The 17,592-nt window shown below is 31.4% G+C and overlaps 1 pseudogene; it reads left to right on the plus strand.

Annotated features, from left to right (window-relative positions):
• LOC142224473 (putative cytochrome P450 6a13) overlaps positions 1-17,349 on the plus strand; it is a 32,606-nt pseudogene extending 15,257 nt beyond the window's left edge.
• Positions 17,350-17,592: the final 243 nt, after the last annotated feature.

The following is a 17,592-nucleotide window of genomic DNA, read 5'->3' on the forward strand; positions in this document are numbered from 1 at the left end:
GAATTTCACCACGACCCAGAATATATATACTTTATGGGGTCTTAGAGCAATATTTCGATGTGTTACAAACGGAATGACAAAGTTAATATACCCCCATCCTATGATGGAGGGTATAAAAAATATAGTTTAATGCGTTTCACACCTGGCAATAATTTTATCAGACATCCCATCGCTTGGTAGAGTGAATAAAAAATTAGAAATTTCTCAAAATAAAATATGGATAAAATTGTGTTTTGTACTGAGAACACCGTAATGTCTTTATCTTATTGGGTTATCAGTCTGATGCCGTCATAATCAAGCTGATAAGCAAATGGCTCAAACAGAGAATGCCATTGGAATTCAATGGAAGTAATTTAAAGTAATTCTTGTTGTACATGTCATAAATAAAAAGTCAATAATAATTTAGATAAATTAGATTATTGGCCTTAAACAAAAAATATTTCAATATTTATTTGAGGTTTTGAATACTTATTCGAATAACCAAAAAAAAAATGCAGACGTTCATTGAACTGAAAAAAAATATAAGTTGACTTTTTTTTATTTTATTAAGATAAGGACAAATGACGTAGAGATGGCTTAATAAGCTAACACTCGACATTCTAGATCTCCTTAGGAATCAATTCGTGTATTATTGTGGACTAAGTGGCATACCTGCAATATCCTCTGATGGTCTTGTTCCTTATCTCAGTCAAAGCTCCTGTCGTCTCGTACCGTAAATATATAAATTTAATTTAAAATTATATTTGAAATTTATTAATAAATTATTCATATTATTTTAGATTTTTTAAACTATTAAATAAATGTCATGAGAAGGACATTTTATTTCTGTAGAAAATTTTGTCAAATTTTAATTTGCCATAGGAAATTTTGTCGAAATTTCTTTGCTACATGGAACTTTATCAAGATTTCATTTCCATAGGAATTTTTGTCAAATTTTGCCAATATTTCAATTCCATGGGAAATTTTATAAAAATTTTATTTCTATAGAAAATTTTGTCAAAATTTTATTTCTGTAGAAAATTTTGTCAAAATTTAATTTCTATAGAAAATTTTGTCAAAATTTTATTTCATTAGTTTTTTATTTAATTTTTGGTCGACCTATTTCTTAGAAAAATAAATTTATGTTCTTTCAAGTTTGAAATTTATTTCTATACAATTTTTTTAACAAAATATTATTTCTATGGAAAATTTTATTGTTATCTATAGGAAATTTTGTCAAAAGTTATTTCCTTAGAAAATTTTGTCAAAATTATACTTCTATAGAAAATTTTGTCAAATTTTCATTTCTATAGAAAATTTTGTCAAAATTTTATTTCTATAGAAAATCTTGATATTATTTCCATCATATTTTGCTTTTGAACAATAAAATTAAAAACAAGTATATACGGCCGTAAGTTCGGCCAGGCCGAATCTTATGTACCCTCCACCATGGATTGCGTAGAAGCGTCTACGAAAGACTGTCATCCACAAATTTCAACTCACATGGTTGTTAAATATCATATACTACAAACACGTACCAAATTTCAACCGGATCGGATGAATTTTGCTTCTCCAAAAGGCACCGGAGGTCAAATCTGGGGATCGGTTTATATGGGAGCTATATATTATTATGGACTGATAGGAACCAATTCCTGCATTGTTGTTGGATACCATATACTAACATCACGTACCGAATTTCAACCGAATGGGAAGAATTTTGCTCTTCCAAGGTGCTCCGGAGGTCAAATCTGAGGATCGGTTTATGTGAAGCCTATATATAATTATGGACCGATATCGACCAATGTTTGCATGGGTGTTTGAGGCCATATATTAATATCACGTACCAAATTTCAACTGAATCAGATACATTTTGGTCTTCCAAGAGACTCCGGAGGTCAAATCTGGTGGTCGGTTTATATGGGGGCTATATATAATTATGGACCGATATGGACCAATTTTTTCATGGTTGTTAGAGACCATATACTAACACCATGTACCAAATTTCAGCCGGATCGGATGAAATTTGCTTCTGTTAGAGGCTCCGCAAGCCAAATCGGGGGATCGGTTTATATATTTATGTAGAAAATGTTGTCAAAATTTTATTTTTATAGTCATGTTATGTCAACATTTTATTTCTTTAGACAATTTTATTAAAAATTTAGTTTCTATAGAGAATTTTTAAAATTTTATTTCTATAAAAATTTTTGTCAAAATTTTATTTCTATAAAAAATTTTGTCAACATTTTATTTCTAAAGAAAATTTTATTAAAAATTTATTTGTTGTTGTTTTTTGATTTCAGCTTCGGCATAGGCCGGCTATCATGCAAAACCTTTTTGCGGAAGGTTCAAGTGTGGTTCATTGTTGTGTTTAATGAACTGCCTGAATTTATTCTGATAATTGGTTGATAGTTTTGCTGCAAGTAGAGGATGCTGATGAGGAATGTGGTAATTCCGAAACGTGCGTCCATCCAACCATTTTGCAGTCTATAGGGCTTTGCCCAAATAAATTTGACAAACATTCTTTTCCTCTGTTGGTTAAGCTACACTTTTAATTTAGTCAATGCATGGTTTTAAGCTGAAATCAAAAAACAACAACAACAATGATTAAAAAACAAAACCAACAATAACAAAACTAAACGAAGGAAAAAAATTTATTTCTATAGAAAATTTTGTCAAAATTTTATTTTTATAGAAATTTTATATCAACATTTTATTTCTATAGAATATTTTGTCAAAATTTTATTTTTATGGAAAATTTTGTTAAAAATTTAATTTCTATAGAAAATTTTTTAAAATGCTTAAAGAACAAAACCAACAATAACAAAACAAAACGAATGAAAAAAATTATTTCTATAGAAAATTTTGTCAAAATTTTATTTTTATAGAAATTTTATATCAAAATTTTATTTCTATAGAATATTTTGTCAAAATTTTATTTTTATAGAAAATTTTGTTAAAATTTTAATTTCTATAGAAAATTTTGTCAAAATTTTGTTTTGTTAGAAATTTTATATCAAAATTTTATTTCTATAGACAATTTTGTCAAAATTATATTTTCGTAGAAAATTTTGTCCAAATTTTATTTCTATAGAAAATTTTTTCAAAATTATATTTCCATAGAAAATTTTGTCAAAATTTTATTTCTATAGAAAATTTTGTCAAAATTTTATTTCTATAGAAAAGTTTATGTTAAAATTTTATTTTTATAGAAAATTTTCTCAAAATTTTATTTCTATAGAAAATTTTGTCAAAATTATATTTCCATAGAAAATTTTCTATAGAAAATTTTGTCATAATTTTATTTATATTATAGATTTTGTCAAATTTTTGTTTCTATAGAAAATTTTGTCAAAATTTCATTTCTAAAAACATTTTTGTGAAAATTTTATTTCTATAAAAAATGTTATCGAAATTTAATTTATAAAGAAAATTTTGTCAAAATTGTATGTCAAAATTTTATTTCTATAGAAAGAATTGTCAAAAGTTTATTTTTATAGAAAATTTTATGTTAAAATTTTATTTGTATAGAAAGAATTGTCAAATATTTATTTCTATAGAAAATTTTCTCAAAATTTTATTTCTATAGAAAATTTTGTCAAAATTATATTTCCATAGAAAATTTTCTATAGAAAATTTTGTCATAATTTTATTTATATAATCGATTTTGTCAAATTTTTATTTCTATAGAAAATTTTGTCAAAATTTCATTTCTATAAACATTTTGTGAAAATTTTATTTCTATAAAAAATTTTATCGAAATTTAATTTCTAAAGAAAATTTTGTCAAAATTGTATGCCAAAATTTTATTTCTATAGAAAGAATTGTCAAAAGTTTATTTTTATAGAAAATTTTGTCAAAATTTTATTTCAATAGAAATTTTTTCAAAATTTTATATCGATAGAAAATTTTTCCAAAATTTCATTTCTATAGAAAATTTTGTCAAAGTTTTATTCCTATAGAAAATTTTGTCAAAATTTTATTCCTATAGAAAAAGGTTGTCAAAATTGTAATTCTCTGGGAAATTTTGTCAATAGAAAATTTTTAACAAATTTGCGATTATCAGTCTGTTACATTGTTTTTTTCGAAATAAATTTTTAATAATATGAAAAATAACTCATTTTTAATTTTCGCTTGGGAAAAGTTTTCATGCAACTCGTTTTCAAGGACTATTGTCACAAATACCGCATTAAAATTTTAAATATATGAGAAAATCACTTCTTTTTAATTGTCTCTTTGAATCCAACTTGTTTTCAAAGACTACTGTTATTAGTACTGCACTCAAAACTAATACAGTGATATGAATCTTTATATTTATGTATATATAATCTACCATTTTGACGATATTATTTCATTACCTCACCGATATACAGTGTGTATCTTCGATTTTTAAAAATATGGATAAATCAGAGTCTCATTCAGTTGGCTCTAATATACAATTTTTAATAAAAAACAATCCCACAGTTCCTATTGTTAAAAATAAATATTTTTGCGTTTTTATGTATAGTAAAAATGTAGGAGTTTCCGACAGAGCATCTCTGCCAAGTAGCACCAGCCATTAATATCTTTTCTTTGAAATTGCTGCAAAATATAAACGTTCGATGCATTCGTTGTACTCCATATTTGGTTGCCATACGTCCATATCGGATTTATAATGGATTTATACCGCATTTTTATTTTCTATATTTAAAAAGTCACTGGCTGATTATAATCAATCAATTTATAATTATAAATAGCATTTGAATACGTTTGCTCATATCTGTGATAAGCAACATATAATGGAAGTTAGGAAACACTAAATTGATTATTATACAAATGTGCAACAATGTTATTAAATTTTAACCAGTTTTTATTTTATTTGATTATTTTATTCCTGTAATCCAAGCATATTGTTATTGGTTAGCAACTACCTGCACTGTTATTATAAGAATTAGGTTTTGTTGAACAGGTTATTAAAATACAAACACCAAAATAGCTACTAAAAACCTCGTTAAGATATGAATCGATTAACATTCTCTCACAGAAAGATAAATGGTAGCCGTTAACATTTCGGGTTTGTTTACATACACATCAATTACCATATCTATTAAGTATTTGTAATGATATTTCTCTCCCTCTCTCTCTGTTACTCACAATCTCTGTGTTATACCCATGTAACTAAAACTGTCTCTGTTACTGTCAGTGAAATTCATAAATATTCTATAGAAATTTATGGGGTCTGAGACTAATATTTCTATGGGTTGCAAACGGTATGACAAAGTTAGTATATCCGCAACATGTTGTTCCTATTGTGTTGGTAGATATATGATGTTCAATTGTGGACCGACATTATGTATCTGATTTCGACAACCATTTTATGTTTGTTGAGAAATGAAATGTTCCAGGTTCCTCCAAATAACAAATAACATTTTGCTCTAGGAGGTGATTATATTCCTTGCCATCGGTAACTGTTATCACAACCCAAATAATTCAATTGTGGATAACAATTTTTAGTAGAACTTTGTACGCAATCTATGGTGAAGAGTGCATAAAATTCGGCCGTATTTTCTTGTTATTTTCTATATTTAAAAAGTCACTGGCTGATTATAAATATCATTCGAATATGCATTGACAAAAATCTCAACAATATTTAATATATTAAATTAAAAAGTTAATTGAAATTGAATTTTTTCAATTGATAAATTAATTGATACAATTAACTTTTTATCAAAAAACAAACATGAAGCTAATTATTTTAATGATTGACAATTTTTAAATTTTTATTTAAAAACTTATTTCAAGCAATCACTTTTTTAATCAAACAATGAGTCAGTTACGTTAGTAATTGTCATTGAGCTTAACATTGAATCGGGCAGCACTCAGTGATAAGAGAGAAGTTCACCACTGTGTTATCACAATGGACTGAATTGTCTATGTGAGTCTGATACATCGGGCTGCCACATAACCTAACCTAACCTAGTAATTAAAAATAGTTACGTTTTTAATTACACAAATAATTGAGTTTTTTTCTATCAACTCAATGAAATGTTTAATTGAATTGATAAAAAATTAATTAAAATGTTAACATGAAAACAATTAATGTTTTAGTCAAGTATTTTGTATGCCCTATTAAAACAGTGATTGATACTATCATTTTCGTGATTGAAGACATTTCAATTAAAACAAGTATATACGGCCGCAAGTTCGGCCAGGCCGAATCTTATGTACCCACCACCTTGGATTGCGTAGAAACTTCTACGAAAGACTGTCATCCACAATCGAATTACTTGGGTTGTGGTATCTTAAAACTTCTTAACATCGTTTTCTAAATTGTGATTTAGTCCATACATGGTATATATTAGACAAAAAAGTTATGTATAGTTAAGTCTACAAATAATTACGAATCGATATGGACTTTTTGTACGCAGAGAGCCAGAATTGAAATATGGGGGTCGCTTATATGGGGGCTATATACAATTATGAACTTGATATGGACCAATTTTTGTGTGATTGGGGATCGATTTATCTGAGGGCCATATATAACTATAGACCGATATGGACCTAGTTAGGCATGGTTGTTAACGACCATATACTAGCACAATGTACCAAATTTCAACTCACTCGGATGAAATTTGCTCCTCCAAAAGGTTCCAAAACCAAATCTCGGGATCGGTTTATATGTGGCTATGTACGATTATGGAGTGATATGGACCACTTTTGGCATGGTTGTTAAATTTCAAATACTACCACCACGTACCAAATTTCAAGCAGATCGGATGAATTTTGCTTCTCCAAAAGGCACCGGAGGTCAAATCTGGGGATCGGTTTATATGGAAGCTATATATAATTATGGACTGATAGGAACCAATTCCTGCATGGTTGTTGGATACCATATACTAACATCACGTACCAAATTTCAACCGAATGGGAAGAATTTTGCTCTTCCAATGGGCTCTGGAGGTCAAATCTGGGGATCGGTTTATATGGGGCCTATACATAATTATGGACCGATATCGACCAATTTTTGCATGGGAGTTTGAGGCCATATATTAACACCACGTACCAAATTTCAACTGAATCAGATGAATTTTGGTCTTCCAAGAGGTTCCGGAGGTCAAATCTGGTGATCGGTTTATATTGGGGCTATATATAATTATGAACCGATGTGGACCAATTTTTGCATGGTTGTTAGAGACCATATACTAACATCACGTACCAAATTTCAGCCGGATCGGATGAAATTAGCTTATCTTAGAGGCCTCTCAAGCCAAATCGGGGGATCGGTTTATATGGGGGCTATATATAATTATAGACCGATGTGGACCAATTTTTGCATGGTTGTTAGAGACCATATACTGACACCATCTACCAAATTTCAGCCGGATCGGATGAAATTTGCTTCTCTTAGGGGCCTCGCAAGCCAAATCGGGGGATCGGTTTATATGGGGGCTATATATAATTATGGACCGATGTGGACCAATTTTTGTATGGTTGTTAGAGACCATATACTAACACCATGTACCAAATTTCAGCCGGATCGGAAGAAATTTGCTTCTCTTAGGGGCCTCGCAAGCCAAATCGGGGGATCGGTTTATATGGGGCTATATATAATTATGGACCGATGTGGACCAATTTTTGTATGGTTGTTAGAGACCATATACTAACACCATGTACCAAATTTCAGCCGGATCGGATGAAATTTGCTTCTCTTAGAGGCCTCGCAAGCCAAATTTTGGGGTCCGTTTATATGGGGGCTATACGTAAAAGTGGACCGATATGGCCCATTTGCAATACCATCCGACCTACATCAATAACAACTACTTGTGCCAAGTTTCAAGCTGATAGCTTGTTTCGTTCGGAAGTTAGCGTGATTTCAACAGACGGACGGACGGACGGACGGACATGCTCAGATCGACTCAGAATTTCACCACGACCCAGAATATATATACTTTATGGGGTCTTAATGTGGTATCACAATGGACTGAATAGTCTAAGTGAGCCTGAATCTTAATCGGGCTGCCACTTTAACCTAACCTAACCTATGGGGTCTTAGAGCAATATTTCGATGTGTTACAAACGGAATGACAAAGTTAATATACCCCCCATCCTATGGTGGTGGGTATAAAAATTAATTGGTTCTATTAATTTCGTGATTGAAACATAAAAACACGAGCACTTAACAGAGACTGGTTGATATAACATAGAAATTAAGAGACATTTGTTTTGTTTGGAATGTTAAACAAACATGTCTACAGCAATGCTAATGTATGGCTGGTACGTCATTAAAATAAACATTGTGGATTGAGTATCGAGGGAGAGAGAGAGAGAGAGGGAGTTAATAATGTTAGAGTGGTAATTTGTGTCATTAGGTGTATTATAATGTTAATATCATTTAGCATAAATGATAATCTTCTGTATTTTTTATTGTTGTGTGTGTAGTTTAGTTGTTTGCATTTTGGCAATATCCCAATATAATTTCAACTAAACTCAAACATGACGGCACTGATAATCAAGGCTGATTGGTCGATATTGATATGTGTAACACAAACAAAATTGCATTATTTGCATTTGGATCATAACAAAAATTAGATAATGCATTTTTTTAATTAACTTAAAATCTACAACTTTTATGCATATATAGCTTTAATATTTATTTATTCTACTAATCATAAATTTTTACTTGTAAACGAAAACCAGATTTCCTATTATTTGTGGGATCCACCGTGGTGCAATGCCCGTCTTGCATACACATGGTCGTGGTTTAGATTCCTGCTTCGACCGAACACCAAACAGTTTTTCAGCGGTGGATTATCCCACCTCAGTAATGCTGGTGACATTTCTGAGGGTTTCACAGTTTCTCCAGGTGGTTTCACTGCAATGTGGAACGCCGTTCGAACTTGGCCATAAAAAGGATGTCCCTTGTCATTGAGCTTAACTTGGAATCGGGCAGCACTCAGTGATAAGAGAGAAGTTGACCAATGTGGTATCACAATGGACTGAATAGTCTAAGTGAGCCTGATACAACGGGCTGCCAACTAACCTAACCATTATTTGTTTTCTATACTATCATTTTCGTAATGGAAGAGATTTCAATTAAAAAATTTATTGGATCAATTAATTTCGTGATTGAAACATAAAAATGAAATTTTTGTGTATTGTGGTCATAGCAACACAATGTAATTTATGAAACGCTAAATTAAAAAAAGTTACTATATTTTTTTCTTTTAATTAATTTATTTTTATAAATTTATTTAATTTTATTTTTATTGATCGATTTTATTTTAATTATTTACTTTTTCGTTCAAAGTTCTTATAATAATTTTCTCTTTTTGTATTATCTATTGTTTAAAATTTATTTTTATTCCTGTAATCCATGCATATTGTTATTGGTTTTGCTAACCTACCTGCACTGTTATTATAAGAATTAGGTCTTTTTGTACATGTTATTATAACACAACACACACAAATAGCTATTGTAGACATCATTAAAATATGAATCGATTAGCATTCTCTTAGAGAAATTTCATAGATATCCGCTAACATTTCGGATTTGTTTACATACAAATCAATTACCATATCTTTTAAATGTATGTTATGGTTCTCGCTCTCTTTCTCTCTATTTTCTTCACACTCTCTGTGTTAAGAACCATAACATCAAAAAATGTTTCTGTTATATGGGTGGGTTATCACAAAGACAATAAACTCTAGGAAGATAGGAGATTGGCTACTGAGGAGATCAAACCATTTACCGTGTTAGTTTCATACTCGAACCAAACGCGTATACGACAAGTATTGACATAGCATTAAAATGCAAATAAAAAGAAATTAAGTGCACGAAATAAATTTTCATAAAGGGGAAAATGTAATTTTTTTGTTGTTGCCTAAAATGTAACATTGTTTCATTAAGAAAATTAAGTTTTTCATTTAAAAAAAGGAAACGAAAAACATATAAAAAATTACGAACATGTATGGAACTAACGTGGTAAATGCAACATTTGGTATGACGCAAGCCAATTTCCTATCTTCCTAGAGTTTATTGTCTTTGGGTTATCAGTGAAAGGCATAAATATTGAATAGACAAAAAAAAAAAAAAAACAAAAACAATAAAAATTGCCAAAATAAAATAATCAAATCAAACCCTAGCTTAGTTTATAAAAGATGTGGATAGAAATATTTGGCATTTAGTACTTTCAGGTTTGTGAACATTCACAGTCGGTGGTCAGTTGAAATTATGTTTATCGTTCTAATTCTATTTTCGGTCGTGCTATTACTGTTTGCTTTATATTTAAGACATGAACTACAATACTGGCACCGAAAAGGTGTTAAGTGCCTGCAACAAACTCCCCTATTGGGAAATTGGTTTCAATTGAAGAGTATGCATCACACTTCCATTATCAAGGCAGTCTATGATCGTTTCAAGGGTAATGAATTGCTGGCTGGCTTCTATATATACACCAGACCTGTGGCTGTGATTTTGGACTTGGATTTGGTGAAAACTATACTTGTGAAAGATTTTAATAAATTCGCTGATCGTGGTGCTTATCACAATGAAAAAGATCCACTCACTTCGAATATCTTCTTTTGGGAAGCTGAGAGATGGCGACCTTTAAGGCATAAATTGAGTTCTTCCTTCACCCCGGCCAAAGTGAAAGCCATGTTTCCCCTGATTAAAACAGCTGCCAATAATCTAAAGGACGTTGTTAGTGAATCTCTGGAAACGAACAGTATTGTTAATTTATCCGAGCTGTTGGTCCTCTTTACTGTTGACTCAATTGGTACTTGTATCTATGGCATTGAGATGTGTTCGCTGAAAGATCGTGCCAATGAATGTGGCAGAATTGCTTCCCAAATCACCGCCGATACCAGTTTTAGTATCCGTTGGCAATTATTCAAACAATGCTATGCGAACTTGGTTCAACCTCTGGGTATAGCTGTGAAAGTTTTTCCCAAACGTATAGAGGATTTCTTTATGGCTTCCATTAAACAAATCATCTTGGATCGTGAGAGAATGGCTATTAAACGTAATGATTTCGTGGACTATTTGTTTGACTTAAGAAGTTCACAGATTGCTGAGGGTAAACCAGCTATTACCTATGATGAAATGACAGCTCAGTTGTTTATGTTTTTCTTGGCTGGCCATGAATCATCTGCATCTACGGTATCGTTTGCTCTTTGGGAATTGGCTCATCAACCTGAGATTCAAGATAGATTGAGGGAGGAGATTCAAACCGTTCTGTTCGAGAATAATAACGAGTGTACACTTGAAGTTATCATGAAAATGCCATATTTGGATCAAGTCATATCGGGTAAGTCTTTGGCAGGTGGAAAATTTTAATGATTCGATATCTTTAACTTACTAGCAAATATTCATACAACAAAAGGATCCTGAACTTGTTCTAATTGTTTCGTTTAATTGAATTGAATTTCGGGAATTTGTACCCAGCAGGTCATGTTCTAAGATGGGGTCCAGTTTTGGGCATAGCTCATATATAATTCCACCTCCACTATGTGACTTCTTAGGCATCTAAATACCGTAAATTTTATCTAATAGCCGAGACTAATTGGCCAGTTAGTTATGTGTGACTCAAAAAAAAAAAAAATCATTATCTTATTTTTGATCACATATCTAAATTAGATCGATATATAACTTTAATATTTATTTATTTATCTTACTAATTTACCTCCTAAAAGTTTTGCTATTGTGCTTATCAAAAATCCTGATTTCTTAATCACCGCTTTTGTGTTTAAAACTCAAAATATTTTGATGTTTAACCAGTTGTTATACATCTTGTTTAATATATTCTTAAATTTGTATGGTCAGCTCATTAAAATTTCAAACACGTGCCTACAAAAAAAAAAACACACACACACACAAATCAATTATCAAAAAAGTGAGCTATTAACAGAGTCTGGTTGATATAACATAGAAATGAAGAGACATTTGTTTTGTTTGGAATTTTAATCAAACATGTCTACAGCAATGCTAATGTGTGGCTAGTACATCATTAAAACAAACAATGTGGATAGAGTATCGAGAGAGAGAGAGGGAGTTAATAATGTTAGAGTGGTAATTTATGTCATTAGGTTTATTATAACGTCAACATCATTTAGCATAGATGATAATCTTCCGTATTTTTTATCGTTGTGTCTGGGTATGATTGTGTTCATTTTAGCAATATCTCAATATAATTTCAACTAAACTCAAACATGACGGCACTGATAATCGAGGCTGATCGGTTAATATTGTTATGTGTAACACAAACAAAATTTCATTAGATAATGCAAGTTTTTTAATGACACAAAATCTACAACTTATATTCATATATAGCTTTAATAGTTATTTATTCTACTAATGTGCATCATAAATTCGTGCTCCTAAAAATTCAGATTTTCTATTATTCGTTTTTTTTTTGTTTTAAGTCAAAATATTTTTGTTATAAACCAGTTCTCCCACGTCACGATTAATATATTCTTAAATGTTGCCGGTTCATTAAAATTGTAAACATGTGCCTAAAAAAACAAACAAATAGAAAACAAGTATATACGGCCGTAAGTTCGGCCAGGCCGAATCTTAAATACCCACCACCATGAATCAAATATTAGGGTTTCCTTTGAAATTTCAGAAGGGCTTGAGTACTTGAGGACACTTCCCGAAGATAAATTTAAAGATTTCACCTATGAGGACTATATCAGATTCTGGATTTATAAGAACCATTTTTGTTTGAGTTTTAGAAGAATTATTAACATCTCTTGTAAGTGTGCAAGAAAATTATAAAATAACGTCTTGATTTGAAATTTTAAATCAGTAGATTTTCACCCGAGAAGTAAAATCTGGAAATTTTACATTGAGTTTCAAGCAAGTTTCATGATCAGTGAGCCTTCTATACCCTCAAGAAGTGAAGTCGGTCTATATGGAGGCATTACCAAAAGGACCGATAAAAACTTAATCCGCTACACGTTTTTGTGAGCCTAAAATACCAGAATATTTACAATTTCAGGCAAATCGGATAAAAACTATGGTTTCTAGAAACCCAAGGAGTTAAATCGGGAGATCGTTCTTATGAGGGCTATACTAAAATATGGATTGATACTCACCGTTTTCGGCACATCTCTTTATGGCCCGAAAATACCTCTAGATTTCCAATTTCAGGAAAATTGGATAAAAACTTCCGATTCTAGAAGCCCAAGAAGTAAAATCGGGATACCGGTCTATATGGGGACTATACCAAAACATGGACCGATACTCACCATTTGTGGCACACCTCTTTATGGTCCTAAAATAACTATAAATTTCCAATTTCAGGCAAATTGTATGTAAACTACGGATTCTATAAACCCAAGATGTAAAATCGGGAAATCGGTCTATATGGGGGTTATACCAAAATATGGACCGATACTCACCATTTTCGGCACACCTCTTTATGGTCCTAAAATACCTCTAGATTTCCAATTTCAGACAAATCGGATAAAAACTACGGTTTCTATAAGCCCAAGACCCCAAATCGGGAGGTCGTTTTATATGGGAACCATACCAAAACATGGACCGATACTCACAATTTTTGGCACACGTATTTGTGGTCCTACAATACCTCCAGATTTCCAATTTCAGGTAAATTGAATAAAAATTGCGGTTTCTATAAGCCCAAGAAGTAAAATCGGGGGATCGGTCTATATGGGGGCTATACCAAAACATGGACCGATACTCACCATTTTTGGCACACCTCTTTATGGTCATAAAATACCTCTAGATTTCAAATTTTAGGCAAATTGGATAAAAACTACGATTTCTATAAGCCCAAGACTCCAAATCGGGAGGTCGGTTTATATGGGGACTATATCAAAACCTGGACCGATATAGCCCATCTTCGAACTTGACCTGCCTGCAGACAAAAGACGAGTTTGTGCAAAATTTCAGCACGATTGCTTCATTATTGAAGACTGTAGCGTGATTACAACAGACAGACAGACAGACAGACAGACAGACAGACGGACAGACGGACATCGTTATATCGTCTTAGAATTTCTCCCTGATCAAGAATATATATACTTTATATAGTCGGAAATCTATATTTCGATGTGTTACAAACGGAATGACAAACTTATTATACCCCCGTCACCATTCTATGGTGGTGGGTATAAAAACTATGGAAAAAGTTAGCCATTAACAGAGGCTGGTTGATATAACATAGAAATTAAGCGATGTTCGTTTCTTTCTAATGTGAACGAAACATGTCTACAATAATGTTCTTGTCTGGCTGTTATCTCATTAAAATAAACAGTGTGGATAGAGTGTCGAGAGAGAGAGAGAGAGAGTTAATAATATCAGAGTGGTAATTTGTGTTACTAGGTTTCGGATATGTTCTAATGTTAACATCATTTAGCATTGAGGATAATCTTCTGTATTTTTATACCCTCCACCATAGGATGGGGGGTATATTAACTTTGTCATTCCGTTTGTAACACATCGAAATATTGCTCTAAGACCCCATAAAGTATATATATTCTGGGTTGTGGTAAAATTCTGAGTCGATCTGAGCATGTCCGTCCGTCTGCTGAAATCACGATAACTGCCGAAGGAAACAAGCTATCGACTTGAAACTTGGCACAGGTAGTTGTTATTGATGTAGGTCGGATGGTATTGCAAATGGGCCATATCGGTCCACTTTTACGTATAGCCCCCATATAAACGGACCCCCAAATTTGGCTTGCGGGGCTTCTAAGAGAAGCAAATTTCATCCGATCCGGCTGAAATTTGGTACATGGTGTTAGTATATGGTCTCTCATTACCATGCAAAAATTGGACCACATCGGTCCATAATTATATATAGCCCCCATATAAACCGATCACCAGATTTGACCTCCGGAGCCCCTCGGAAGACCAAAATTCATCTGATTCAGTTGATATTTCGTACGTGATGTTAATATATGGCCTCAAAGACCTATGCAAAAATTGGTCGAAATCGGTCCATATTTATATATAGCCCCCATATAAACCGATCCCCAGATTTGACCTCCGGAGCCCCATGGAACAGCAAAATTTATCCGATTCGGTTGAAATTTGGTACGTGATGTTAGTATATGGTATCCAATAACCATGCAGGAATTGGTTCATATCAGTCCATAATTATATATAACCCCCATATAACCCGATCCCCAGATTTGACCTCCGGTGCCTTTTGGAGAAGCAAAATTCATTCGATCTGGTTGAAATTTGGTACGTGGTGGTAGTATATGATATTTAACAACCATGCCAAAAGTGGTTCATATCAGTCCATAATCATATATAGCCCCATATAAACCGATCCCGATATTTGGTGTTGGAGCCTCTTGGAGGAGCAAATTTCATCCGAGTCAGTTGAAATTTGGTACATTGTGCTAGTATATGGCCGTTAACAACCTTGCCTAACTAGGTCCATATCGGTCTATAGTTATATATAGCCCTCATATAAGCGACACCCATATTTCAATTTCCATGTCGATTCGTAATTATTTGTAGACTTACCTATACATAACCTTTTTGTCTAATATATACCACGTATGGACTAACTCCCAATTTAGAAAACTATGTGAAGAAGTTTTAAGATACCACAACCCAAGTAATTCGATTGTGGATGACAGTCTTTCGTAGAAGTTTCTACGCAATCCATGGTGGAGGGTACATAAGATTCGGCCTGGTCGAATATATATATATATATATATATATATATATATATATATATATATATATATATATATATATATATATATATATATATATATATATATGGATGGATGAAAGGTTATCAGAAATGGGCATCATAGGGGCATACGAAGCGAAACAAAAAAGTTAAAAATCAAATTTGACGTCGGAGTCAAAAATGACCAATGCACGAAATATAGCCCTTGATCAACCACGAACAACGATATGCGTTTCTTTTCGATCGTATTTCAAATGACGACACAGCACAATAAATTGTATTTCGGGGGGTCGTGTTCTGAAATTGCCTTCGAATATGCTACAAAACTGGGGGGTGACCCCATCAACTTTTTTTTTTTGCTTTAGGCCGTGACCCTATCTACTGTACTTCCAACCATCTTGCATTCTATAGGGCTTTGCCCAAACAAATTTGACAAGCATACTTTTCCTCTGTTGGTTAAGCTACACTTGTAGTTGTCAATGCATGGTTTTAAGCTGAACAACAATAATATTGAAATAAAATTTTGAAAAAAAAAAATTAGATAGAAATAAAATTTTGACAAAATTTTTTATAAAAATAAAATGTGGACAAAATTTTCTATTGAAATAAAATTTTGAGAAAGTTTTCTATAGAAATAAAATTTTCAAAAAAAAACAAAAATTATATAGAAATACAATTTTGACAAAAATTTTTATAGAACTAAAATTTTGTCAAAATATTTTATAGAAATAAAATTTTAACAAAATTTTATATAGAAATAAAATTTTGACAAAATTTTCTATAAAAATAAAATTTTGACAACATTTTCTTAGATATAAAATTTTGACAAAATTTCCTATAGAAATAAAATTTTGACAAAATTTTCTATAGAAATAAAATTTTGACAAAATTTATATAGAAATAAAATTTTGACAAAATTTTCAATAGAAATAGAATTTTGACAAAATTTGCTGCGGAAATAAATTTTTGACAAAAATTCCTATGGAAATAAAATTTTGACGAAATTTCCTAAAGAAATAAAATTTTGAGAAAATTTTCTATAGAAATAAAATCTTGACACAATTTTCTATAGAAATAAAATTTTGACAAAATTTTCTATAGAAATAAAATGCTGACAAAATTTTTTCAAATTCATTAATGGAAGTCAATTTTTATTATTTAAATATTAATTTATCCCATATTAATTTAATGCTAATTTGATGTTGTCTTATTTTTATTTTATTTTTTTTCAGAATCTATGCGTAAATATCCCATTTTAGGCTTTTTGGAACGAACTTCGTTGGAGGACTACGAAATACCGAATACCAAAATTCAACTAGATAAACGAAGTACGGTCTTTATTCCTGTTTGCAGTATACATTATGATCCTGAAATCTATGATTGCCCCGATGAATTTCGTCCAGAACGATTTGAACCAGATGAAGTGGCCAAACGACATCCAATGTCATTTTTGGGTTTTGGTGCTGGACCACGTAATTGCATAGGCATGCGTATGGGTCAATTGCAGTCGTTATTATCTTTAATTTATTTAATAAATAATTTCAAATTTCATTTATGTGAAAAAACTGTAAAGAATTGTAAATATTCCGATCATGTATTTAATTATAGAAGCGCAAATGATGTCTATTTGAGAGTGGAAAAATTGAAAGAATAGATGTAATAAATAAAGTATTGAAAAAAACGATAACCATTGAAATGCTTAAGAAATAATAAAAATGAAAAATAATATACAGGGTGGCTTATATGTAATACAACAAAGTTAAGCGCTATCTAACAAAATAAGTGGAAAATGTACCACAAATATTTTTTTTATGAGCATCCAGAGATTATCCATCAATTTTACTTCCAATTTCGATGAAGTTCTTTTGGGCCAGTCTTAGAAAGTATAAATTCAAAATTTAAATCGAAGCGAGAAACGTCCTGCTTAAGCCATTCTTAGCTAAAGTCTGTTGGAATGTCC

This window comes from Haematobia irritans, chromosome 2 (assembly GCF_050003625.1).
Source record: "Haematobia irritans isolate KBUSLIRL chromosome 2, ASM5000362v1, whole genome shotgun sequence".
NCBI lineage: Eukaryota > Metazoa > Arthropoda > Insecta > Diptera > Muscidae > Haematobia > Haematobia irritans.